Source organism: Aulonocara stuartgranti (assembly GCF_965226115.1).
Source record: "Aulonocara stuartgranti genome assembly, chromosome: 8".
NCBI lineage: Eukaryota > Metazoa > Chordata > Actinopteri > Cichliformes > Cichlidae > Aulonocara > Aulonocara stuartgranti.
In genome coordinates, this window is record NC_138959.1 from 8,219,183 (window position 1) to 8,245,154 (window position 25,972).

The 25,972-nt window shown below is 40.0% G+C and overlaps 1 long non-coding RNA gene across 1 annotated transcript; it reads left to right on the forward strand.

Annotated features, from left to right (window-relative positions):
• Positions 1-156: 156 nt before the first annotated feature.
• LOC309713262 lies at positions 157-15,445 on the forward strand. Its single transcript, XR_014278536.1, has 3 exons — positions 157-237; positions 15,033-15,212; positions 15,296-15,445. It is a non-coding gene; the product is annotated as an uncharacterized lncRNA (long non-coding RNA).
• The last annotated feature ends 10,527 nt before the right edge of the window (positions 15,446-25,972 follow it).

Here is a 25,972-nt window from a genome sequence, read left to right on the forward strand (position 1 = left end):
CGGTTCTACCAGCTGAGTGTCCACCTGTATGGAGCTGGAAGCGGGCCTCTGGAGGAGGTGTGGATTACAGTAATCTTCGCCGGCTGGGACGTGCTCCCAGTAGCGTCAACGAGGCTACGCTCCGTATGGCACTGCTAAACACTAGGTCACTGGTGAACAAGTCCTTCGTTGTAAATGACTTTTTTCTTGCATCAAGGCTGGATGTCCTGTTTCTAACAGAGACCTGGATTCGCCCTGGTGAGTCCTCTTCCTTTTCGGAACTTCTTCCACTGGACTGTGCTTTCTTTAATTCTCCTAGGACCGTGGGCAGGGGTGGAGGGCTAGCCTCGGTTTTTAGAAGTAAATTCCGAGTGCGGCAGCTGCCTCCCGCCTTGCACTCCAGCTTTGAAGTACAACTACTGGAGTTGTCCGGTTCCCCCCGGACCCTCTGTGCGGTGGTGTATCGACCGCCGAAGCGCAACAAGGATTTTATCCGTGAATTTGCTGATCTTCTAGGAATTATTTTCTTAAGTTATGATCGTGTACTTATTTGTGGTGATTTTAATATTCATATATGCTGCGAGGAGGACCTATTGGCTAAGGACTTTCTTGCCCTTATTGACTCTTTTAATATTACTCAGTGGGTGAGGAAATCAACCCACATTAAAGGGCATATGCTGGACTTGGTATTGTCGTATGGACTGGACATTTGCATCACAGACATCAATGATGCTGGGATTTCGGATCATTTCCCAGTTATGTTTGATGTTCAGTCATGCAATATGGAACTGAACTCTGAGGGTCCACCGAGCCTATCACGTCCGATTAATTCTGAGGCTGTTGCTCTTTTTTCTGCGGCCTTTGCCAATTCTTTTTGTTATGAAGATATCAGTAATGCACCTCTCCCAGTTGATGGCATAGTTAACTCTTTCATCTCTATATGTACTTCTATTTTGGATACTGTGGCTCCAGTAAAGATTCGACGCCGTAAAACCTCACGCCAACCTTGGCTAAATGAATCCATCCTCGCTCTTAGACGTGAATGTCGTCGAGCTGAGAGAAGATGGAAAAAAGATCAACTTCAGGTGTCCCTTGACATCCTGCATATGAGCCAGTCTAAATTCCAGAAGGCTGCCAAAATGGCAAAAACTTCTTTTTTATCTAACATTATTGCGAATAACAGCCATAATCCTCGAGTCCTGTTTAAAATTTTTAATTCAGTGGTTAATCCCTGTTCGGATGTTTCAATGGGTGCCTCCCCGGCCCTCTGCGAAAAATTTCTAAATTATTTTATAGATAAAATCTCATTGTTAAGGGCCACACATTCTTTGGTAGTAAATCAAGCCCCAGCTTCTGAATGTTCAACGGTTTTCCAACAGTTCGAACCTGTGTCATTTTTGACTTTAAAGGAAATAATTAATAATCTGAGAAGCTCAAATTCTTTGCACGACATTATTCCCTCTCGTATCATTAAGGATGCATTGAATACAATCGGGTCTTGTATTTTATTTCTAATGAACTTCTCACTGTCATCTGGCTATGTTCCGACTGTCTTTAAACATGCAGTCGTGCAACCTGTCATCAAGAAAAGTTCCCTTGATCGTAACATTCTAGCTAATTACAGGCCGATTTCTAAACTTCCTTTTATGTCAAAAGTCTTAGAGAAAATAGTGCTTCGGCAACTACAGACCTATTTAGAGAGCAACGGTATAAGTGATAAATTTCAGTCTGGATTTAGACCGCGTCACAGCACCGAAACTGCCCTACTAAGAGTCTTTAATGACCTTCTCTTAATTGCTGACTCTGGGCACTCTGCGGTCTTAGTACTATTGGATTTGACCTCAGCCTTTGATACGGTTGATCATGATATCCTTTTGGCAAGACTGGAACATGTAGTAGGCCTCAAAGGAAATGTTTTATCTTGGTTTAAATCATATTTTTCTGAGAGGTCGTTCTCCGTCTCGATGGGAAAATATTCCTCTTCTTCTGCCCGTTTCCGCTGTGGTGTGCCCCAGGGCTCGGTACTGGGTCCTATGTTGTTTTCTCTGTATATGTTGCCCTTGAGCTCCATTTTTGAAAAACACAATGTCTCTTTTCACTGTTACGCTGATGATATTCAAATCTACCTTCACCTGACTGGGGATGCTTTATCCTCACCACATCCTCTGTTTGATTGTCTGAGTGATGTCAAGGACTGGTTATCACGTAACTTTCTTACTTTAAATGGAAAGAAGACAGAAATTATTGTTTTTGACCAAAATATGCCTCTGGGACAATTGACTGACACATTTGGGCCTGTTGCTAACTACCTTACTGATACTGCCAGGAATCTTGGAGTTTTCATGGATAGTTCCTTCAAACTTGACAAACAGGTCTCTACTGTGGTAAAAACTAGCTTTCATCAACTACGCCTAATCTCTAAGGCTAAACCCTACATACCACACAAAGATATGGAGAAACTCATTCATGCTTTCATTATGTCAAGACTGGACTATTGTAATTCTCTCTACTTGGGTCTACAATCTTCTCTTCTGCAGCGTCTGCAGCTGGTCCAGAATGCCGCAGCACGTCTCTTGACCGGCACTAGAAAGTTTGACTCTATCACCCCTGTTCTGAAAAATTTACACTGGCTTCCTATCAAATATCGAATTGATTTTAAAATTCTATTGTTTATTTATAAAATTTTGAACAATATGGCACCTGACTACTTAGCTGATCTCCTCTGTCTGTACAGCCCTCAGAGAGCACTAAGATCATCGGGCCAACTGCTCTTGGTGCAACCTAGGTCTCGGCTGAAGACCAGAGGAGACCGTGCCTTTGCCGTTGCTGCACCCAGGCTATGGAATACTCTCCCTCTTCATATTCGCGCGTCAGATTCCATTCAGTCTTTTAAATCACGTTTAAAAACGTATTTGTTTGATCTGGCATTTAAGGCAAATTAGGGTAATTTACATCTGGCTCTGTATTTAGATTATGTAATTATCTTATATTTTATATATTTGTAATTTATATTTTATTGTGATTTTATTTGTATTGCGATTTTAATGGAAAGCACTTTGGTGTACTTCGGTCTTAAAAATGTGCTATATAAATAAATTTTGATTGATTGATTGATTGATTGAATGTTGTTTAATGTAGGTGAGAGGTCTGAGCTTATTATGTGTCACTGTATGGAGAACGCCAATCAAGTTTTAGAGCCATTCCACAAGGACATATACACAGACACACATGCTCCGGTATAACTCATGCTACTGCGATCTCATTTTAAAGTCTTTAGTTTCAGCAAAGGAAAACAGAAGCCAAAGGTGATTTTGGATAACCTTGCCTGGTGTATAATAATTTCATAAAATTCACTTGTATTCCTATGTTGTGCAGCTTGTATCCAAAGGCAAGTCATCAGTGAATTAATTTGAGTAACTGGCGAAATATTTGGTGTCGGCAGAGATCTGGGGGCTTTTTAAATGTCACCTTCTCTATATTCAGGAGATGCTGAGGCTTTTTAAATGGCACTGCATTAATGATGTGAGATTAAATGCTCAATATCAAATAGAGGCTGCTCCAATTACAGTTTGTTCAGTTTTACTACGGCGTGGCCTTCAGTTTCCCTCCATGAAAAGCAACTTACAAGACACATCGAGATGGCGCACGTTAGCAACACTCCCGAGATGATATGTGCCATTTGCAGTGCAACCCTTGCCGGAACAAAGGCTTCTTTTGTGTCTTCCCGTTCTTGATCCAACATCAGTGACCAAATTGAAATCCTCTCCTCTGTACTGACCTGCAAATATCTGGGGACATGAGATAGGAGTGCTCACTGCCTTGAACAATGCCACAGAGTTAGGCTCTGATTCATGCTGAAAACGGATTAATTTCTCCACAAATTAACTGCTAATTCGTCTCTTATCTTTGCCCCAGACTCTCATTGAGTGAGTTGCCTTTCTCTCCTCTGCCCTGTTTCTCTCTCGCTCGTGACTCTGACTTTGTTAAGCTTGAGTGTGAGCTGTGACTGGAACTATCATTTGGTAGTCTTCCCCTTGGGTCTATTGCACGGAGATCTGAGACATGTCCCTCACGTCCTCATTTCCTTTTCTGTAAGTCTTCTACAAGCTAATTTGCCCCCTTAGCTGCTTAAATATTAAATGACAGTTTAATACCGATTCAATTAGATGTGTGAAGTGCGTGGCAGTCGTGCACTCGGAATTAGCGCAAGAAAAGTAAATATAGAAGCCTATACACAAAAACATGATCTAATTTACCACTTGGTGGGACATATGTGAGAGTGACCTTTGCTTTCAGATGACTGTATGATGTCTGGGACTGCTTATGTATGGTGGCATTACTGTGTTTTTCTAATAGCAACAAAGGAGGAGAAAGACAGCCACACATCAAGGTCAGCCAAGAAAAGAAAGAAGAAGAAAGCAGTGAATACTTTTTTGCACTAAAGTTTATACTTACAGCTCTATGTGCCCAGATCTTAAGGCTATCGACAGCTTCTACCGAAGAAGCCTTTCTGACAAGGGGATGCAGTGAATAGCTCAGCTAGATAACGTCCCAGCATCAGATTAGCAGCACCTAGCTCATGGAAGGAAGTGTACCACCATGTCTGCCATTTAGCGAACTTTAGAAAGGACAGCAAGAAAGGACATGGATTCATTCAAACGCACGACTCATCATTTATTCATGAAAAGTGAGATGGGAGTTCACAGCTTTTTTTCTATGCCTTATAAAGAATGATGTGTATCTCGCGGGGCGATCATGGTTTATGTATCCCCTGTTACATTTTTTGCATGGACTAATGGTGAAATTAGAAAGTGCTTACACAAACACAGTAAAACTCACATACTGTATGCATCTAAACTCAGACTATATGGGCTGACTATGCTTGACAAATGTTGAAGCTTCCATACATTATCTAACAAATTTCAGAAGAAAATCTCTGCCTGTCACATGATGGTTATGAGTCCCACTGGGACGCTGGTGTCTCCATAAATACTTTGACTTGACTCATTTGAAATGTCCTTTGAAGTCAAAAGTGACTCATGCTGAGATTGACAGTGGCATTTAACTTCACTTGGCAGCTTCTCACCCTTTCATACCTTTATTAATAAGCCAAACTTATTATTCGCTCAAACTCCCTTAATATTGAGATAATGTGTCACATCAGGTTTTTTTAGGAGTCATTTTTCATAATCACTGCGATAACCCTCCTTGAAAGGGGTGGCTGGGTGCACAGAGAGCGAGGGTCGGCGAGGTAGCAGCCAGGGACAGCTGTAGAACTCTATAAATGAGTATGCTAATGCTGACTGACATTTCCTTGAATGGCAATGAGGGAGAAAATGCTTGCTCCCAATTATCTTAAACGTCAGTGTAAAATGGGACTGTATATCCATCTGGGAATAATTTGAAATAAATGTAAAGGATTGCAGTAAAGCAATAAAAAAATGCAGATAACTAATTGAAACCAAGATTTCATGAACCTGCATGCTGCCTTGAAATAGAAGTAAGTACTTTATAAGGTACTTATAAAGAGTTCATTGTGCTCTTATCTCTTGCATTTCTATGATATTTTTCATTTTTAAAGGAAAAAAAACTGTTTCAGTTGCCTAAAAATAGCAATTAATAACCAGAGCTAGCCTTTACAGAGCAAATGTTTGTTTGCAAACATAACATTATGATGGTGGGAGAGTTTTGCACTGTGTGTATATTATGCATCTGCATGAATGCTAGTTTAAAAGTCATTAATTATTAAAGAATCTAATAGATCTTTTAATATTTAGGCAGTTTGTTCTCAAAATTACATTGCTCTGCCTTCTAATATAAATGTTGCATTTCTAATGACTCTATTTAGAGATAAATGCAATTACTGTTATGTAGAATGGCAATGTAAATATATGTCAGGAGGCAGAAGGGGTGGAAAGAAGGTGCCTCAAAGTTAGAAGGACCTGGGCTTGAATCCACTGGCTGGGTGGGGTCTTTCTCTGTGGGGTCTGCATGTTGACCATGCTTACCCCCAGCTGCTCCCATTCTAAATTGGCCATAGGTGCAAATGCCTGTCTGGCTCTCTGTATATCCTAAAATGGATAAAAGCTTAAGAAAATGAATGAAAATGTAGTTTACCAAAGCATAAAAATAATACCATGGACACTTTTGAATGTGTTACCTTGAGTGCTTGTTTTGAAAAGAAATATTTTGCTAGCTATTTGCATGTAAAAACCAGTTGGGTGTGAAAATTATCCCACATGTCTACAAACTGAGCCTAAAACCAGTCATTTGGGCTTAAAAGGAACTGTTCACTAGATGTGGTGCTGAACTGCAGCTGTAGGTAGGCCACAGACTGTTTTCACCTGAGTGTTACAGTCGCTTCAAATCCATTAGTGGGAAAATGCTTTTTAATTATTTATTTAGTTCCTTTGTTCTTTAAAGTCAGAAATAGTGTCAAATGTATTTCTGTAAACTAGTACGCCCATATGAACTCAAGGGATAGGGTGAGAAAAATTATGAGAGTGCGTGAATAAGCCACGAGTGTCGGAGAAGTATTTGAGGGTGGGTGTGGGATTACATGAGGCCTCAGCGCTCATGTAATCCTATTGTTTGCAATGGTGATAGATGAGGTAAGAAAGGAGTGTATTACGGTGTTTGCAGATGAAATTGTGATCTGTAGTGAGAGTAAGGAGCAGGTGGAAGAGAGCCTGGAGATATGGAGGTATGCTTTGGAGATAAGAGGAATGAAAATCATTAGAAACAAGATAGAATATATTTGTGTAAAGAAGAAGGAAACAGCTGAAGATGAAACAAGTAAAGGTAGTGAAGGGTGATGAGCTCAAATGTGCAGTGCACTAGAGCAGTGAAGAAGAATGGAGGTGGGTGGGGAGTGGGGGTGGGTGGAGGCAAGTGTCAGGAATGATTTGTAACAGAAGGATAGCAGCAAGATTGAAAGAGAAGGGTTATGAGATGGTAGTAAGACCTGCTATGATGTATGGTTTGAAGATGGTGGCACTAACAGAAAGACAGGAGGCTGAGCTGAAGGTGTTAATATTTTCATTAGAGGGCCAGCCCAGGTTGAGCAATTTGGAAATAAAGTTGGAGAGGCAAGGCTGACATGGTGGCAGATGTTCTACTGTGGCCATCCCTAACAGAAGCAGGAGAAAGGAGGAGAAACGTGTATATTCCCAACATGCAGTACACATGAAATTATGACACATTGCTTTCATAAATACAAAAATAGTTTTAGATGATTGGTACGCAACATGATGATGTTGTAATAGATCACGTTTAATTCTTTTTGTGGATATAAATAAGGTGCCACTTTGTAAAATTAAAGTGACAGGATGCTTTGATAAAGTATTGTAGGTGGCTAATGTCACAGTCCGTGTGTCCTTCTGCGCTGGCGTTCTGTTTCTCTCTCTCTGTTCCTTCCCTGCCTGTGTTTGTATGTGCGTCTGTGGTTGTGTGTTGTTTACCTGTTTTAGGGGCAGTTCCTCTGGGCCTTGCCACCCACCTGTTGAGAGTTTGCTGATTAACTCATCTGCTCCTCGTGTGGTCATTAATGCTGACTGTTTAAAGCTGAAGAAACCCCCCAGCCGTCACCAGATCATTGTGTCCGCAGGAGGTATTGTGCTCTGGCCTCTGTCCTGTTTGCTTATTCCTTTCTATTCCTTGTCTCTGTGCAGACCTCTCCAGCCTTTGGATACAAGCAAGTATTTGTAACAGTGTGTGTGCCCACAGACTTGCCTTCAGTTCCATAACATCTCAATCAGTGTTTTCTCTGCTTTCAAAGCTACCTGTTCAACGTGTGTTGAACTTTCTGTTCAGTCAGTTCTACAACAGCTAAAGGAAAAAAACAGGTCATTTATGATATGTGTATGATTCAGATATTTGTTCTTGACTCACCTGTCATGAATTTCTCCTTTATTATTTCCTTTACTCATTTTATATTTGTTGCAATCTCTGCTCTCATCTTTGAAATTTAATCTCAATGTCATTCTTTTAAGCTGGATGTAATTTTAGCCCGTTGCTAAGCGGTTGCAAGGCAACCTCAAGTTATGATAATTTGTAATGTATAACTGAAGTTTTGTGGGCATAAATTAGTTACTAGTCATGAAATGACAATACTTTTATAAGATGTTACAGGCGTGTAAATAAACAAATGGGTCATTTTAGCCCATTGCTAGGTAGCTGCTAGGCAACACCATGATGCCAAAATTACATAGATAATAATCATGGGGTGCTAAAGCTTTGTGCTGACCAAAGATTATATGAAAGGAAATACATGCTGTGACTTCAAGCAACAAAGTCCATTTTTACTGGTGTGAGAATTGGGCGGGACCTATGATTAATTTTTCTCATCTTCCAGCTGAGCAACTGAAGCAACTACCAATGAGCACGGAGGATACAGTTGATTAATACATTAGCACATTACGGTTGCCTAGGCTACTACTGGCACGTGGAATGTCGGCAAATGACCAGCTGTGAGCTTCAAAGACTGGAATGATGAGCAAATCATTTGTAGCGTGGATGCAGCTTAAGATGTAACTGTGTGCCAAGTTTGGTTCTAAACTCATTATGTTGGAGGAGTTGGCAGACAAAAAGTAGTAATATATGCATCTATACATTATCTTAAGTAAGGAGAATAGAAATGCTGAGTTATACAAATGTTGCATCCTCTCCTAAATATAATCCTGGCCATTTTGTTACCTGTGTGGAGCAAGGATTCCCCCCCCCTCCCCCTCTTGACCTACTGATTAAAAAGCTCTTTGTATGTTATTTCAATTGGAATGTAGACTATTCGTCTGGGAGACAGAAAGTTGTGCATATTCCATATCAGGCTAGTCATTAATCCTTGTGTCATGTTTTTAGATTAGGGTCAGCAGAATTGATTTCTTCTGTGGAGGTTAGCAAGAATAACAAGAAACAGAGAAACAGGAAAGCCAGCAGAAAAGATGAAAGCACAACAGCTGTAATTTTTCATAGTCATCAGAGAAACTCATACACGTATTCATGCACATACATTTATGCATGTGATATAAAAATATATGTATTATGAGGTCATGACTCATTACATGAAACAATTATTAGGCTCATATCTCTAGCCTAAATGACTATAGACCAGTGGCACTAACCCCGGTGGTGATGAAGTGCTTTGAGAAACTTGTGCGTTACCACATTACAGCAGCCCTACCCAGCAGCTTTGACCCACACCAGTTTGCCTACAGAGCAAACCGATCGACAGAGGACGCCATAGCAACAGCACTCAATGTAGCATTAACACATCTGGAGAGGCAAGGAAGCTATGTGCGTATGCTCTTTGTGGATTATAGCTCGGCATTTAACACCATTCTTCCATACAAACTGGACACCAAGCTAAAAGACCTAGGGCTTCCTCACAGCACCTGTAAGTGGATCAATAGCTTCCTCACCGACCGCAGACAGAGAGTGAGAGTGGGATGTTACACATCTCCAGCCCTAAATCTAAGCACTGGGTCGCCACAGGGCTGCGTGCTTAGTCCACTGCTCTACTCGCTTTATACACACGACTGCACCCCCGCCCACCAGAGCAACACCATTGTAAAGTTCGCAGATGACACTACTGTGGTGGGGCTCATATCTGGGGGAGATGAGTCTGCCTACAGAGATGAGGTGGAGCGGCTGTCTTCATGGTGCAAGGATAACAACCTTCTCCTAAACACGAAAAAGACCAAAGAACTCATAATTGACTACAGAAGACACAAGACAGAAATCCAACCACTAATCATCAGCGGCGACTATGTGGAGAGGGTGGCAGACTTCCGCTTCTTGGGAGTCAGCATAGAGGGAAACCTATCCTGGAGTGTGAATACCTCTGAGCTACTGAAAAAGACACAACAGAGACTGTACTTTCTGAGAGTGCTTAGGAAGAACAACATCACACAGAGACTGCTGGTGTCTTTCTACAGAGCCTCCATCGAAAGCATACTAACGTACTGCATAGGCATATGGTACGCTAGCTGCACAGTGGCTCAGAGGAAAGCACTCCAGGGAGTAATCAACGCTGCCCAAAGGACAATCGGCTGCCCTCTCCTCAAACTGAAAGACCTACACAGTTCCCGCTGCCTCAAAAGAGCCCATAACATCATAAAGGACACCTCACACCCTGGACACTCCATGTTCGAACTGCTGCCTTCAGGTAAACGGTATAGAACAACATACACAAGGACTAACAGACTCAAACACAGTTTCTACCCATTTGCAATATCATGTCTCAATGCTACTAAAAGTAGATGACTTTCATTGCCCCTTTTGTCATTTGTGCCCATGAAGTTGGAATGCTTTCAGACATGTTTTGTTGGATGCGCTAACAAATTGATTGAGTGATTGATTGTTTGAGTGATATATCAACTAGGTCGTATGTTGAGTGTCTGTATGGGGCCTTAGGCCTGGATTGCTTGGGTGTATCTACGGTATGAGAATACTGTATTTTATATGTATTTCTATCTTTTATATCCTATCATTATAGTTTTTAAGTATTTAATTATAGTTTTTAAGTATTTATCTTTTGTGATGTTGCACTGACCAGAGACATCTTTCAATTTCATTGTACCTGTGACAATGACAATAAAGAATAAAGAATATTCATTCATTCATTCATATTGGCTCTTTTACTGTTCTGAACTAAGCGAGATAAATCTACAGATTTCAAAAAAAATAAAAGCAGGGGGCCGAGTCAGGGTGAGTTCTCATTTTTCCCCATGTTTTTCAAAATATATTCTTTCTCCACTGGATAAAAGAGAATAAGAATAAGATTGCTTTTCCTTTGCGTTTGTCTAAAATTCATAAAAAAGTGTTTCATGCATGAGAGATGACATTTGATTTTCTTTTGGATTGCAGTGATTGATATTGTAGTTAGAAATCCCAAGGTGCAGATGTCTGCATAAAAGCCACTTCATAACTTGCTCCATCTTTGAACAGAGGTGGTGGTTTACGACACCAACTCTCTGCCATCTATAATCCAGTTTTGAGATCCCTTCCCAGACGCCTTAACGCCCACTCACATCCTGGGCCATCTGATCTCACGAATTCGCATGATAAGGTGGGGCCAGGTTTCACAATGAACTCACCCGAAACTCTGGCTGATTGGGACCCACACCCAGTTTCACACCTTGGCTCAGTGGATTAGAGGATCATCAGGGGGTCCTTTTGTCCCTCTGTGGGGGGATACTCCCACTAGGTTTATATCTGGGACTCTCCACCATTTGACCTTAGAACTGAAGAAGCTTCTCGGATGAGAGGTGAAACGTCTTCAAGTAACTTAAAGAAGTCCAGACGCTTTTCTTTGCAAGCTCCTTTGACAACCTACATCTTGCTACACTCCTTCTTTGCTGTGCAATTGCATTATTATATCTGTAGTGATAATCAAAATGTTTTAGCATTAGCTAACAATTAACAATGGTGCTTTTTTTGTTTTTTTAAGAGCTGCCCTTTATTAAAAGGTGCAACATCATACAAATAAAACTGTCCAGATTTTACTTTAATTTTACTCTTTTTTTAATACTTTACGTTACGTTTCATCTACAGTAATGCCCTCATGTTTGCACAAGGTATCTCTGAAATGTGAGAAAGCTGCTGACCCTTCTTCAGCACCAGAATTACTTCTCTGAAGCTTTTCATTGCTAACATGTTGAAGAAGTTAACTATATTAAAAAAAACGGAACTTAGCAGTTTGGTTATTTACTTGCTAATGTTGTCTCTGTTTCCATGTGTAATAACATGTCTATCATAGCTGATCTCAGAGCAGTGAAAGCAGAGCCAGCGGCAGCTTGGCTATCACACTAGTCTCCTATCAGTCTCCCTTCAAAAGCCTCAGGTTTTCCACAACTTGCAAACAATCTGATTTCTCAGATTGAAAAATCACAGCCTTTATTGAACGGACATAGGTACTCCCATGAAAATGACAGATTCCAGCAATGTTGAAGAGACGGAAGCAATTTACAGGATGGATTCTAACAGAAATCATGTAGACAGAAAGCTGTTTGATTTGTATGGTGAGAGACTTTTTGGTATATTTTAACGGATGTATAATGGGAAATCTTGCCTTCCTTGCACTGTTAGAATGCCCACGTTGTCTCGTGTGTGATTATTGTTGACACAAGATTTTTTTTAATGTCAATTAATAGTGAGAAAATCTATAGCTGAGGAGGTTTTGTGCAGGTTGTTGATCCTCTGTCTGTGTTTCCGTCATCACACAGTTGCAACGAAATGAAAAAAAATATGAAAATGAAAAACTCTTTGAATCTATTTAGGCTGGACCTCTCAGTAGGCCAGTTATATTCTTTAGAAGCAGTACCAGCATATTTGAAATATATTCCATTTCCTTTTATTGAATTCAAAGCAGCTGAGGTCTGTTTTGTCAAAATACCCATGGTGAGTGATTCAGTTAAAAGCACATGCTGGCTTGCCGACTGACTGCCTGGCTATTAAGGAGCGTGTACTGTTATATTCAGGTATGTAAAAAAGCTCTGGGTAGCTCTGAAGCATTTTTTTTTCTTTTTAATTTGCTGAAATGTGTGTCTTTTGATGGAGGAGTAGAAGATGATGTCTGGAGCAAAGTGGAATAAGAAGAGTGGAGGGATTTCAGGGAAAGACAAATGGGAATGAGGAATGGGCCGTCGAGCCCAGTGCTCAGCTAATGGATCATGTGCCTTTCCCTGGAGTGGTTGGCCTCGCCTTTTTTTTTTTTTACTGACCATGGTGCTGCTGCTCTGTAATTACCTGCAGTGAAGGGATAGCTGCTGAAAGAGGGGCCAGAAAAAGAGTAGATAAAGAGGAAGTGAATCAAGACTAACAGAATGAAGGACCAATACGATGTCAAAAGAGAAGTTCCTAAAGTGCCTGATTCATCTGACGTCAGTTTAAGATATTTAGGATTTCTGATTAGTGACAGAGTAATTTGTTTTTACTTCCCAAATCCTTTTAAGAACACCTCTCTAACCCTGCTAGTATTTTTGCAGCCATCATGAAATGAGAACTAGTCAGATGTGGCAAAAATATAAACATCTGTAACCTGTGTAGAAGTACAGATACTTGTGTTAAATAATACTCTAATAAAAGTTGAAGTACAGCTACTTTACCCAAGTAAAAGTGAGAAAGGTCAGGCTCTGAAATGTGTGATGGTAAAAAGTAGCTCTTTGAAGTACAGACATATCTACCAGCTATTTTGCTGCAAAGCTAAGTAAACCGTGTGCTATTAGCACATGTAAATACAAGTTTGTTTTTGTTTTTTTACATTTTGATGTAACCTAACACTGATCATGCATACCACAGCCACTTTGCATCAGTCCAAAATAGTGCTTTACTGTAAATTTACCACAGCGCAGCAAGCTAATGTAACAGTATTTATGTAGTATTATTCCACGTGCCACAAATGTTAGTGCAATGGGGACACACTGCCTCCCTCTCGGTGTGGCCGGTTAGGTGAGGCTGGCTGCAGTAATCACTGCAAGTCTGCCGTAGCCATACGTTAAGTATTACAGATACATAAAACTTGTTTGCTCAACTGATGGACACAGAGGGTAATAAGTGCTTAGTGGGCACGTGCCTGACACCAGTTGTATGTATTTCTCATTTGTTTATTAATTTTGTGTAAAACAATGTATTAACGGGATGTTCTGCTGTAGTGTGCTGTGGGGAATGGCGTGTGGCGAGCCTTTGAATAACGGATAGTTAGCATGTTAGCTGTTAAATACAGCAGCTGTACCTTTAGCTAGCAAACGCACTGTGTGACAAGTGCACACAATTAATTAATTTGTTTGCTGATATTTGTTGAAAAGAAACGCATTTGAAATTACCTACATTAAAAATGGTCAGATATTTTTTTGGGAGGTCACTCATCGAGTGTAGCACTAGCTAGATGCTAAAGTACCACCACCACAGCTTATTATAATCTGCAGAAAAAATGCTGTTGGAGATCTTTTCAGCCCAATTTAACCCGGGAGTATAGTGTTACAAATGATGCCTAAACTAAATGTTTTTGCCTCTTTTATCTCATTGTATGAAAAAAAAACCTACCAGTGACAGATACACCAAAAAGATTGCCTTTTATGTGTTATTGTCCCCTCTATTTAAACTGAAATTGGTTTGATGTTTGATGACAAACAGTGCTGGAAAATAAAGAAAATCTCAAATGCCTTAAACTTAAATCCTCACTGTACCCTTCATGGATGTTTTCACTTTCCTACACCCATTCCCGAAGTACTGTAATATTAATTGTATAATTAAATAAATATCAAATGTATTCCCGCGGTTCACCTTTCGTGGTCTTGCTGTTTTGCGGATTTTTTTTTTTGTCTTTTTTACAGCACATTGTGTTCTGCGTTCTGATTGGCTGTAGACCATTGTCAATCAATCTCGTGCCGTGTCTCCTCTACAGTACAGAATGCGTTCAGCTTGTCAAATTTATCTAAATCGCTAGCAGTGTGACTCTGAAGTGCTGTACTGTATGTTTGTAAGTTTTCTCCAACAAACACAAAAATGTCGATGAAATGTTTTGCACCGTTTTAATCTATAATACTAGACTTATTTTTCTACGAAGGTTTGAACTTTTAGTGTGTTTAAACAAGAGAGAAAAGTGTGAAAATGTTCATGCCTGTCGGAGAAAAGTGTATAAAGTGTGTAGTGAGGGGTTTTACAGCTGTAAAAAATAATAATAATAAAGTTAGCTACTTCGCGGATTTCACCTATCGTGGGTTATTTTTGGAACGTAACTACCGCGATAAACGAGGAACCACTGTATCAGAAATTATTTACTTTTAACTGACATCATATTTTATAAAATTATATATTTTGGGAGAAGGGGTGAAATATTGAAAAATGAAGGTGGTGTGTTGGCCAAACAGCTGGTTAAACATAATTGTCAGGGTCCTGGGACTGGGCGACCCAGGATCCCTGAGCAGTTATGTATTATTATTATTATTATTATTATTATTATTATTATTATTATTATTATTATTATTATTATTATATGTATTTTGGTATTGCTGCTGCTCTCCTCCATGATTGTAGATGTGAGTGTGTGTGTTTAGGTCTGCGGGGATGCTTGGAGGATGGAGCTCAGCCACCTGCAGGCCTGAGGGGTGTGGCCCTGCGGAAGGACTGGCCACACCCGAAGCCACACACCTGCCGCTGATCAGGGCTCGTCGGGGGAGCTACTTAGGAGAGTCTTGGAGCTCCCACCGACGCGGGATCATTGCATGAGACTCCACGTTAGTCGTCCTGTTACCGAGTTAGTGTGTGTATGCCCGCAAGTTGTATGTGTCCTGACGGCTGCGTCTTTTGTTTCCCGCAGGAGGAGCGTGGAAGACACGGGAGCAGCGAGCACCGGGGGGTGCTGACACGGGAGCGGAGAGCACAGAAACACGGACTATTCACGGGGAGACACGACACGGGAGTCTGGGAGAACACGGGGATTTATTGCTACGTTGTTTTTCACTTTGTAAATAAACACTGCCTATACATAGAGCACCGCGGTTCAGCCTGCACCTGTTCCACCTGCCTGTTTTATTAAACTCCTCTCTATGATCAAGGCTTTCCTTGCTAACATTCACACATGGAGTTAGTTCAGGGAGGTCCATGAACCAATGAACATGCTCCATGCACCACTCAGCAGGCCATTTGTAAATATGTGTACAAATGGTTGTATGTCCTTTGTTGCTGACATTTATTGATAAAAACAGTACAAAAAACCAACCATTTGTACACATATTTACAAATGGCCTGCTGAGTGGTGCATGGAGCAAGTTTTGGGTGGCTTGCGACCTAAAATCCAAGTACACAGATGCAAAAAAAATCAGGCCACTGTGCGATGTGTTCACTGCTACAGGTACACATGTGGTAAATGCAGACGACAGATACCGTGGCAGTGCCAGGATTGTGAGTGATTGCTGAAAATGTTGAAATGTACTCACTCACTTTTTATCATTATTTGTAAATATGTGTACAAATGGTTGGTTTTTTGTACTGTTTTCATCAATAAATGTCAGCAACAAAGGACATACAAAGGACGTGTTGATTTCTCCCTAAGATGGCAAACTGAAACACTCCACTCCCCCACCCCCTCAATCACTCACCCCCACTCCCCTCCCTCCAGAATTCCTAGGTAACGACCTAATATACATATGAATGACTAGCCAATTTAGCTTCCACTTCCACCATTTGACTGCTCTCGGGTTTTATAGGTAGAAAGGTAGAAGCCTGGGGATGCTAGTGTTAAAGGGTTTTTCCACACTGGACTCCATCTTCTCTATGCAACACATGCTGGAAAAGGTGGTCAGTAAGAGAAAATGTATCTTTTAAGATGGTAAATCACAGAAGCTTGAACGTTTGTGAATGGTAGCTCTGTTTCCACACAAAGTGTGACTTGTAATTGATTTAAGAGCAGTGAAAGCAGAGCCTGTGGCAAATTGTCTATCACGCCCCCATCAGTTTACCATCAGAGGTTTTCCCACAATACACATGTGCAAACAACCAGGAAATACTGCTGGCCTCTCAGCTTGATAAGCTTCAGCCATTGTTAATGGGACACAGACATGCCTGTAAAATGTAGACACGCTACAATTTTCAATGGGATCCAAGGCAAGTGTGCTTCCAGCAATAATATCCAGTGGAAACAATCTAAAGAATGAATGCAAACAAGAAAGAAGCTTTATGGAGGAGTGCTGTTTCAGATGAAAGGAAAGAGAAATCTCTTTCACTCTGGTATGTAATGACTGATATCTCATTTGACCGGGCAAGCACTCCTTGTCTTGCTTCTCCTGATGGAAGTCTACAGCCACCAGAAGTACAGTAACAAGTATTTGTATTTTGTTATGCTCCACCTCTGGAAACTGTTAAATTTATTAAACAAGCCAAAAGAAAATCTGAACTTCTGTACCTGAACTCTATCTGCAGATAAAGAATACAAAGACAGTATATAATAGATGGACAAATCCTCAAAGCAAGGTTAATTGGTTAGAGTGGTATGTTGAGTCTGGAACGACCACATTTCCAGTCATTCTTTTGTTTACAGTTTGCTTTAAGTGATGTATAGATTATCTGCTGCAGAAACATTTTGTTGTGCTACATTAAAGTAAGAATGCATACGTTCAGTCAGTGATACAGAAAATGTATAAATGGATGTTTGTTCTTGATCTGCTACAACGTCTCTTTTAAACTGCTGGAATTGCAGCTAATACAACACACTCGTGAAAATGAATCACATTAGAGGCTATTTATCACCTGGAATAATCAATCAATAAAATTAATTTCACTTTCTAGCATTCAAGTCTCTCTTTTATTAGATGAGAGGATGCCAGAACTGAATACACCGAGTAGCCTGAAGTTTCAGACCCCAGTGTGCAGCTACAGAAGAAAATTGAAACACAGAGAGCAAAGCAAGCAGTAAAAGAAATATATTAATTTGACATATGTTTTCCTATTTAGTTGTGATAATTAAATCATATGATTGGCAGATTTCTGCAGCATTCCTGACATGCTATTTACAACAGCAGTGTTGCAGTTTTATTATTTATGGTCTTTCCACCTGTTTCTCTGTTAATGTCTGTAAAATGGGTAATGTTCAGACTGATTTTGTGTGGAAGAAGAGTAAAGGGAGAAGCCAAACGGCCCCTTTTATGTGACTACTCAGAGCCTGCGCGAGCCTGGTGTTTTAGGTTTTGCCAGGCTAGCTAATACAAAGAAACACTGGCTATGTTGAACTTGCTTTGTAGTCCCTCACTCTGGTCTAAAAAGTAAAGCCAACCAAAATATTTTCAATTTGCATATTTTCTTATGACAGGCTAGGGGCAAAACACTAAATACTTTCTTGATGAATTTATGGTCTTAGTCACAGGTTTTAAGTTAAATCAATGGATGACTGTGTTAAGGTTGCTGACCTCTAGGGGCTATATGTGAGATAGCTTTTTCTCCTCCTTCTGTGTTGGATATCTGTCTCATAAACCACAGCTGAGATGTGTTGCAGCTCATCAGCCACTACATAAAGACTGCCATCTCAAAATGCCACGCCCGTTTTTTGGCTTCAAGTTGAAGACGGGTCAAACATACCTTTAAGCATGCACTTACACTGGAATTAGTGGATTCAATAGAGAATGGCTTAAACCGTGGAAGAGACGGTGGAGGCTCCCCCCTCTGGTTTGACCACAGCAGGTGTCCCTGTCCCCTCCTCAGCACAAACCTCAGGCTCATCAGACAGAAACTGAAGCGGCATCCTCCGTTTCTACTTCCAACAAGAATACACCCTTTTCAATCAACCCACTAACCACACGAGCTTTTAATTCGCTCTTCTTCATAGATTTAAATACAGATATTTCGTAATGGGAGGCAACTGCATATAAATCATCTTTCCTACACACATCAAGCCGTTATATGGTAGGATAAGCTTTAAAAATCTACCAGACTAAACTCTGCCATGTTCAAAATTAATCCCAGACGAGCCCCCACTTATGTTACACCCCACTTAAAAAGGAAGTATTATCTGGGGTGGGGGGGTAACACAAAGTGAAAAGAAAGCAACCGTAACAGACTAACACTGGCTCCATGAGTCTCGTTATATAATCTGAAATAGTGCATTGCTTAAAAATTTCTGCCATCTTCTCTCCTTTTTTGGCATTTTGTTAATTGTTCTGGTATTTTGTTCATTTTGTTCACTCTACACTTTATTCAGTGACAAAGTTTAACGCTGGGCACCCTCTTAACTACTAGCTGAAACATTTTAAAATGGCACAAAATGCACTTAAAGATGGTTTCCACTGACTGAAGCACATCCTCGGCACCAGCCTAACAAATGAGTCAGGCTATTACACAACGCATTTAAAAACTGTTTAATGACTGAACAAACCTGCCGTATAAATGACTGCAACCAGTGACTCTCACAGCATCTACTGCAAACATCTACCATATGGATTTCTGCATTCTTTCAAATCGTTCACGGGGAAAAACACTTTCTGTGCAATGAAAACTTGAGATTTTTTTTATTTGGGAAAAAAAAAACAAGCACAATTTCAAGTTTGTGTCAAGAATGTCTAAAAGTAATTTTAATAGGGAATTGTTTTGAGTCGAGTGGAGGTTTCCTACATATGATATCCATCGGGAAATTAGAAATAAAGAATACCTCTAATAAATCATTCTAAAAAAATCTGCCACCAGCTGAAGTAAATATAGGCCACTGTGTCACATGGGTGTCATTGTTTATGTGTCATGTTAAATTAGCAGGTCTTATTCACTAAAATCCTGAAAGGCAACGAAAAAACATTCACACACGAAGCTGATCTCTCCTCTAATGTCTAATACTGAATTATTAAACGTATGCGTTCCCATTCTTACATCCATGAACCCTACCACTATAGGTATGCAAAGCATAATAACAATTGGGGATGTGGTGGCATAGTGTTTAGAGCTGTTGCCTCAGCGCAAGAAGGTCCTGAGTTCAATTCCATCATTAGGTGTGGAGTTGAATGTTCTTTCTGGGTACTCTGGCTTCTTCCCACAGTCCAAAGATGTGGGGGGTTAGGTCAGGGGTGTCCTACTCCAGGCCTCAATGGCTGCTGTCCTGCAGGTTTTAGATGTGTCCTTGAACCAACACAGCTGATTTAAATGGCTAAATTACCTCCTCAACAATGTCTTGAAGTTCTCCAGAGGCCTGGTAATGAACTAATCATTTGATTAGTGTGTTGACCCAGGGTGAGGTCTAAAACCTGCAGGACACTGGCCCTTGAGGCCTGGAGTTGGACGCCCCTGCGCTAAATTCCCCAGAGGTGTGAATGTGAGTGCGAATGGTTGTCTGTGTCTATGTGTTAGCCCTGCGACAGACTGGCGACCTGACTAGGGTGTGCCCTGCCTCTTATAAGAAAAGACAGCTGGGATAGGCTCCAGCCCCTGTGACCCTGAAAAGGATGAGCAGGAGAGAGAATGGAATAATTGGGGAATGATGGAGACGCAGGTGAACAGAATCCAAAAATCAGAGATAGGAAGTAAAGCTTAAATTAAGGCACCAGAGACAAAGTAAAACAGGAACTTACAAAAAAAGAATACTTGACACAGAGACTGAGATTTGACAGCAAGCCACAAGGGAAGACAGGGATGACCTCAAACACACACTACAACTTTTATAAACTAACAGAAACCAGAAAACAAGAGTAGCAGTGGTAAGAAGTAAGGACTGAGCATAGAGGCATTACTATTATTACAGAAAAGAAAAAAAACTGAACTCACAATCTATAACTAAACAGAATATTAAATAGTGAACAACACAAGAACAAAAATAAACCCAGAACCAGCACAGTTACCATGTATATGTTGAACATATACACTCGTCTCTAACATGGTCCACTGGAAATTATTGTTGAATCGGTCAGTGCGTGAACAGTTGTCACTGTGTTACTTTAGCAAAGCTTAATCTGTTTTGGGCTTGTGGTAGGCTAGTTGAAGAAGATGTGAGTGTGTTTGCTCAGTACTGTGTGGTGATTAGAGCCCAAAAGGAATATCTGCCCCCAGGCCAGTTGCAGCCTGTGCTTAAATGAAAAAAGGTGGAATATAGACAAAAGACAACAGTGTGCTGGCTTCCATGGTTTTAACTTACATCAGTTCGATGAACAAAGTTATCAAAATTGTTCAAGTTTAACTTTGTGCCCAGACTTTCAGTGTCCATCTAAACTTTTAATATAAAAAGACTTGTGTGAATGTGTTATTGAATTGATCATGATCTGTATGAGTGGAAAGAAGCCAGCCTGTATTTTATGCGTGTAGGAGTAAGGTTGTTTGTTTTCTGTATTTAAAAAAAAGAGGGATGACACTTTGACCCAGTAAACTTCATGGATTTCCTTTGGAGCATATACAATTCTCGGTGTTTATTCTAAAAATTTTGACCTTCAGCAAGCCATAACTCACTATTGAAAGTGGACAATACTCCAGAGTTTCTTTTCAAAAACCACAAATGACTGTTGCTAACCTTCCTTGACACGTCATTTGATTCATCTGTGGAGGACTGGCATGGAAATAGTAGAAAAATAAATGTGAGCAAAGGAAAAAAAGAACAATAAAGAACAACACTCACGCTGAACCTCCAACACTTTCTTTCTGCTCCTGTAATGAACCTGAAGCAAGATGGCTCCTTGGTATTCACTGAGAAAGGCGATCGCTGGGACAGGCAAGCGTGCTGCAGGCTCAGGGTTAGTGCAATTAAATGGCTGTCTCATTGGATTATTGTGAAGGTTGCCTGGGCAAAATTAATAGCAGCTAGTCCTTTTGTGCTCCCCGATTTCTCCGATCTCTACCCACACAAGGGGTCATAGGTGCACGAGTGTCCAGAGGAGCGATATGAAGACAAAGGCAGAAAGAGTGGTAAGAGCAGGAGAATGGTGAAATACAAGCAAAGATACAGTATGAACAGTTTTTTTTTAAGGTCAAGTAATTCCATTACCCCTCTGTTTACATTGTGTAACATAAATATTGTAGTTGAACATACAGCAGCTCCACGTGTTGGTAAGTCTGAAGGTTTGTCATCATGACATGTCTCATGGTTCTGTCTGGGAAGTTATGGTATTGTTTTTAATTTGTATATGTGGCATGAATTTTCCTTTTACCAAACGTAGAGCATGTTTTTACCTAGAAGTGGTTAACTTTTTGATTCAGTCCATACAGTCTCATATCGTATGTCCTCATATCATCAATAAATATGAGCACAAAACAAAAGAAGCAGATTTCTCTAACATTTGTTCTGGGTACCTATCATGTACTCTACGCTCTGTTCAATTTGTGTTTGTGATGTTGAAAACACATGTTGCTAAAACAGAAGTGACAGAGTGCCCTCTGGAGGACAAACTATGCAATGTCAACACAACACGGTTGAAGGGTGTTTTTTTTTCTTTTTTTTCGTCTCTTTTTAATTGCAATCTTTGGACATTATAAATGCAGATATTGGTAGACTGGCAATAGTTATTATTGGCGATAATAGTAGCTCACTGGTTTATTAGATGCTAATTCAGATCCATAAATCTTTCTAGATCTGAGGTTTCCATTCATGGATGGTGGAGGCGGTTTTCAGCAGAAGAAAGGAGCCTCAGACTCCTCTTTCTTTTTATTTGTGGTTAAATGTAAAATAAGTAAATCCTCCCTTTCAAAACTTAATGATTGTTAAAAATGAGTTGCTAGGACTGCCAATTTAACTGAGAGTCAACAGGGAACTCAAAGCTGCAACTGTTTTTAAAAAAATCCTTTTAAAATAAGATTTTGTAAAGTGTTGACCCCATTTCAGTGACTGATAATTTGTGCATTAAAATACAAATATAAAATGCCGCAATTTTGTTTGTCTAACAAAACAAGAAAAGCCCTACTGAGCAGTGACAGCTGGTCAATACAGGTTAATTGCCTATTTTAGATCCAATATACTCCTAGGGCTGGTCCCATGCCCTGATAAATGGGGCGGATTGTGCCAGGAAGGGCATCTTTATCTTAATCTTAGTCAAATCAGACATGAAGATCATAAATAATGAGATTTCCACACCAGATCAGTCAGGGCCTGGGTTAACAGCAACTTCGTCTGGTGCTGTTAGCAAAAAGGGTCCCAGTGGAAACTGTTGGCCAAGGATAAAGGAACAGGAGGAGACATGTTAGGACATGTCAGCCAGAGAGAAGGAAAGGCATGAGTATGGCAATGAGAGTAGAGACTCTAAATGTAAACACTGTGCCCAGAAAAGGGGGATAATTGCCTGATATGATATGATGGAGAGAAGGATGGTAGCAAGGCCAGGAGTAATCTTGAAGGAAGAGTACGTGATCAGTGTTGTAGGTGAAGAGTGTCAGACAGAATCGTGAGTTTGAAGCTAGAAATGAAAGGGGTGATGTTTAATGTTGTCAGTGTGTATAACCCACAGGCTGAATGTCAGAAGATACAGAGAAATTCTGGAGTAAGTTGGATGAAGCAGTAGAGGTGATGAGAGGGTGTTGGGTAGGTGAGTGTTATGGAGAAAATGCACAAGGACAGAAGTTGGTTGTGAAAAGGATGGAAATGACTGTAGTGAACATTTCAAAAGAGGTAGCAACATAAGGTAAAGTATAAGAGTCAGAAAGAAAGGTGCACACAAGTGGACAGCATGTTATGTAGAAGGTGCAATCTGAAAGAGATAGGAGACTACAAGGTGGTCAAATGTAGCTAGGCAGCATCAGATGTCAGTTTGTGGGATAAAGTTATGCATCCAGAAGAGGAAGCAACTAAAGCCAGAGGCAAAGATTAAGTGGAAGTTGAAGAAGGAAGAATGTTGCTCAGAGGTCTGGAAGGAGTTGAGACAGGCACTAGGTGGTAGGTATGACTTATTAGATGACTGGGAAGGTAAAGCTGTACTGCTGAGACAAACTCCCAAGAAGGTTTCTAGTATGGACAGAGGAAAGAGGACAAGGATACCTGATGCAGGAATGATAAAGTACAGGATACTTTTCAAAAGATGGCGTTGGAAAAAATGGGATAGTCGGACACATGATGAAAATAGACAGGACTGTGTGGAGGCTAGATGTACAGAGACTAGGGCTGCAACAATTCATCGAGTAATTGGAATAACTGATTATCAAAACTCCTCAGTGCTAATTTTTTGCTTCGTTGCTTCATTTAACATGCAGCTCTGTAGCTCTCAGTTGTCACTATGTAAACGAGAGCGTTTTATCCACATTAAAAACAGACTTGCAATAGAAAAATGTGCATGTGTGTCAATACCAAATATTAGACAATTAAGACCATGCAGCCCCCAGTTTTTAAACCAAAAGGCTTATAAAACCACAGCAGCAGTGAAGAAGATGTCTTAGTTTAACACTGATCAGGAGTCTGGCTACACACACCGCAAAGAGCAAAGAGTTGGAGGCGTTACCGAGACGCTGAGATCAGGTGGAGTGAAAGAAAAAACATTTCTAGCGTCTAGCTTGTTCTTGTAATCACTGTTAAACCCTTTGAAAAAGATGGCAGGATTTCTTCATTAAACCATCTGCTCAACAAGTTCAGATGAAAAGAAGAAAAGTAAACTTTATAGCTGCTCCTGCCCACTGTTGTTTATTTTACACAGTGAAAACGCTCCAGTAAGCCTCCAAATGTTGTATTAAAGTATATACCTATATAAAATATATTACCTCCTATCAATGTCAAAAAGGTTCCAAGAAGACAGAATAAAGGTAATTTTATTGTATGCCTTAATTTAGATTGCATGTATAAGTTATTTTATTTGACTTTAACCTTTGACTCTACTTGAGATTATTTATCTATTTTTGCATTTAAGAAAATGTTTTCTCTAAAAAGTTAAATTTTTAATATGGCATGTAAAAAGGCTTCAGTTGGGTGTTGTTGTTGGTTTTGTAGATGATCTTCTGTGGAAGCAGCTGAAGGAAGAAGAAGTTAACCAAATAATCGTCAATATGTTAAACTGGTCAATGAATGAGTTTATACTTGTTAAAATGAGCTAATGAACAGTCTGTCTCAAACCAGCATTGCACTCCCAAGACAGATTAATGTGACAAAAACTATAATTATGCATGAAGCTGAAGAAAAACACAATAGGTCTACTTTGGGCCTGTAATATTAATATTGTTATTTCTCTCAAAGTCAGAAACTAGAAGCTATTTTTGCTAAGAATCCACCCGTAGCTGACTCTAAAATTAGAAGTTGCAAATAAAGATGATACATGGTGTGAGAATATTGCTATTGAAAATGAAAGCGTGCCAAGTAATGATGCTTAAATTAATAAAGTATGTATTGTAAGTGTCAACAGTAGTTCCCCAAACAAAAAGAGGCTACCTGTATAGACTCGGTGACACTACCTCATTCTTTCTTGCCCTTGTTTACTCAAGTGTGCTCAGGCTGTTTTATTTCATTTTTATTTTATATTATTTCAATTTTAAAAAACAAAAACAAAGGGAGCGTGTGTATGCTGCACCACGCCTGTGTTTCTCCTTTCATTTTTAAGTATTAGAGGTACATCAGAAGAAAGTGGGTTTCAGAAGAGCAGTGACTTATTTATCTTTTTTTATTAAATCAATTTTAATCTTCCTTCCTTGTTTTCTATTTAAAAAGAGAAAAGGAATCAATGCAATAGTCTATATCTGTATGATTTTCCCATCAGAGTTCAGAGATAGCAAGTCACATTCAGAGTTTGATTGCCAGAACTATTTGATTGTGACAGGCTTGTCTTTTTGCTCAGACAGATATTGTCTTGAACTCTCGGATGGATAGATGGAATAAAGTGGGGCTTACCTTAGAGAACAAGTAAAAGGTTCAACAAAAGTCAACTTGGTAAATTATTAAATATTTTATCTCGACTTGGTAACATTGTCTATTATTTGAGAGACTTGATGCCTAATTTGCCAATTTTGATGGAAAGCCTGTGTGATGAAACTTGAATCAATTGTTATATATGTTTTTCAGTGTTTTATCTCCCTCTTTATGTCTTCAGAGACTCATTATAGTCTCTGAATTTCTGCCTGCTTCATTCTACTTTCACAGCCTTACTGAATTTTTTACAAGGCCGGCAGACCTTCAGGTGGTACCACTATCTTTAAATCCACTGAGTATGCATTGCTCTGTATCTCTGCTATATCTATACATAATGAATAGAGTGAGACTCGGAATGACATCTGCAATATGCTGCAGTATTGTGAATGCACTGTAGTGTTAGATTATGCGTAGAACTATGCTGAATTGTTCTCGTGTGTCAAGCTGCCTTCTTTATCTGATATTTTCCAAAAGGTTGGGGTTTTTTGGTGTGTGTGTGTGTGTGTGCGGGAGGGGGGGGGGGTGTAATATATATTTGTTGGTTGCCTCTTTCATTGGCGTTGCAGTAAACATGGCCATTAATTGCTCGTGGTCTTCAATGGCCCCCTACCCTAAGCTCCAAAACTACTTGCACACGCTTGATGAGTATAATTATTTGTAGGAGTACTTATCATGAGAAGTTCAATCCACTCTGTCAGTGTTTACACTCATGAAGCTCAGGCA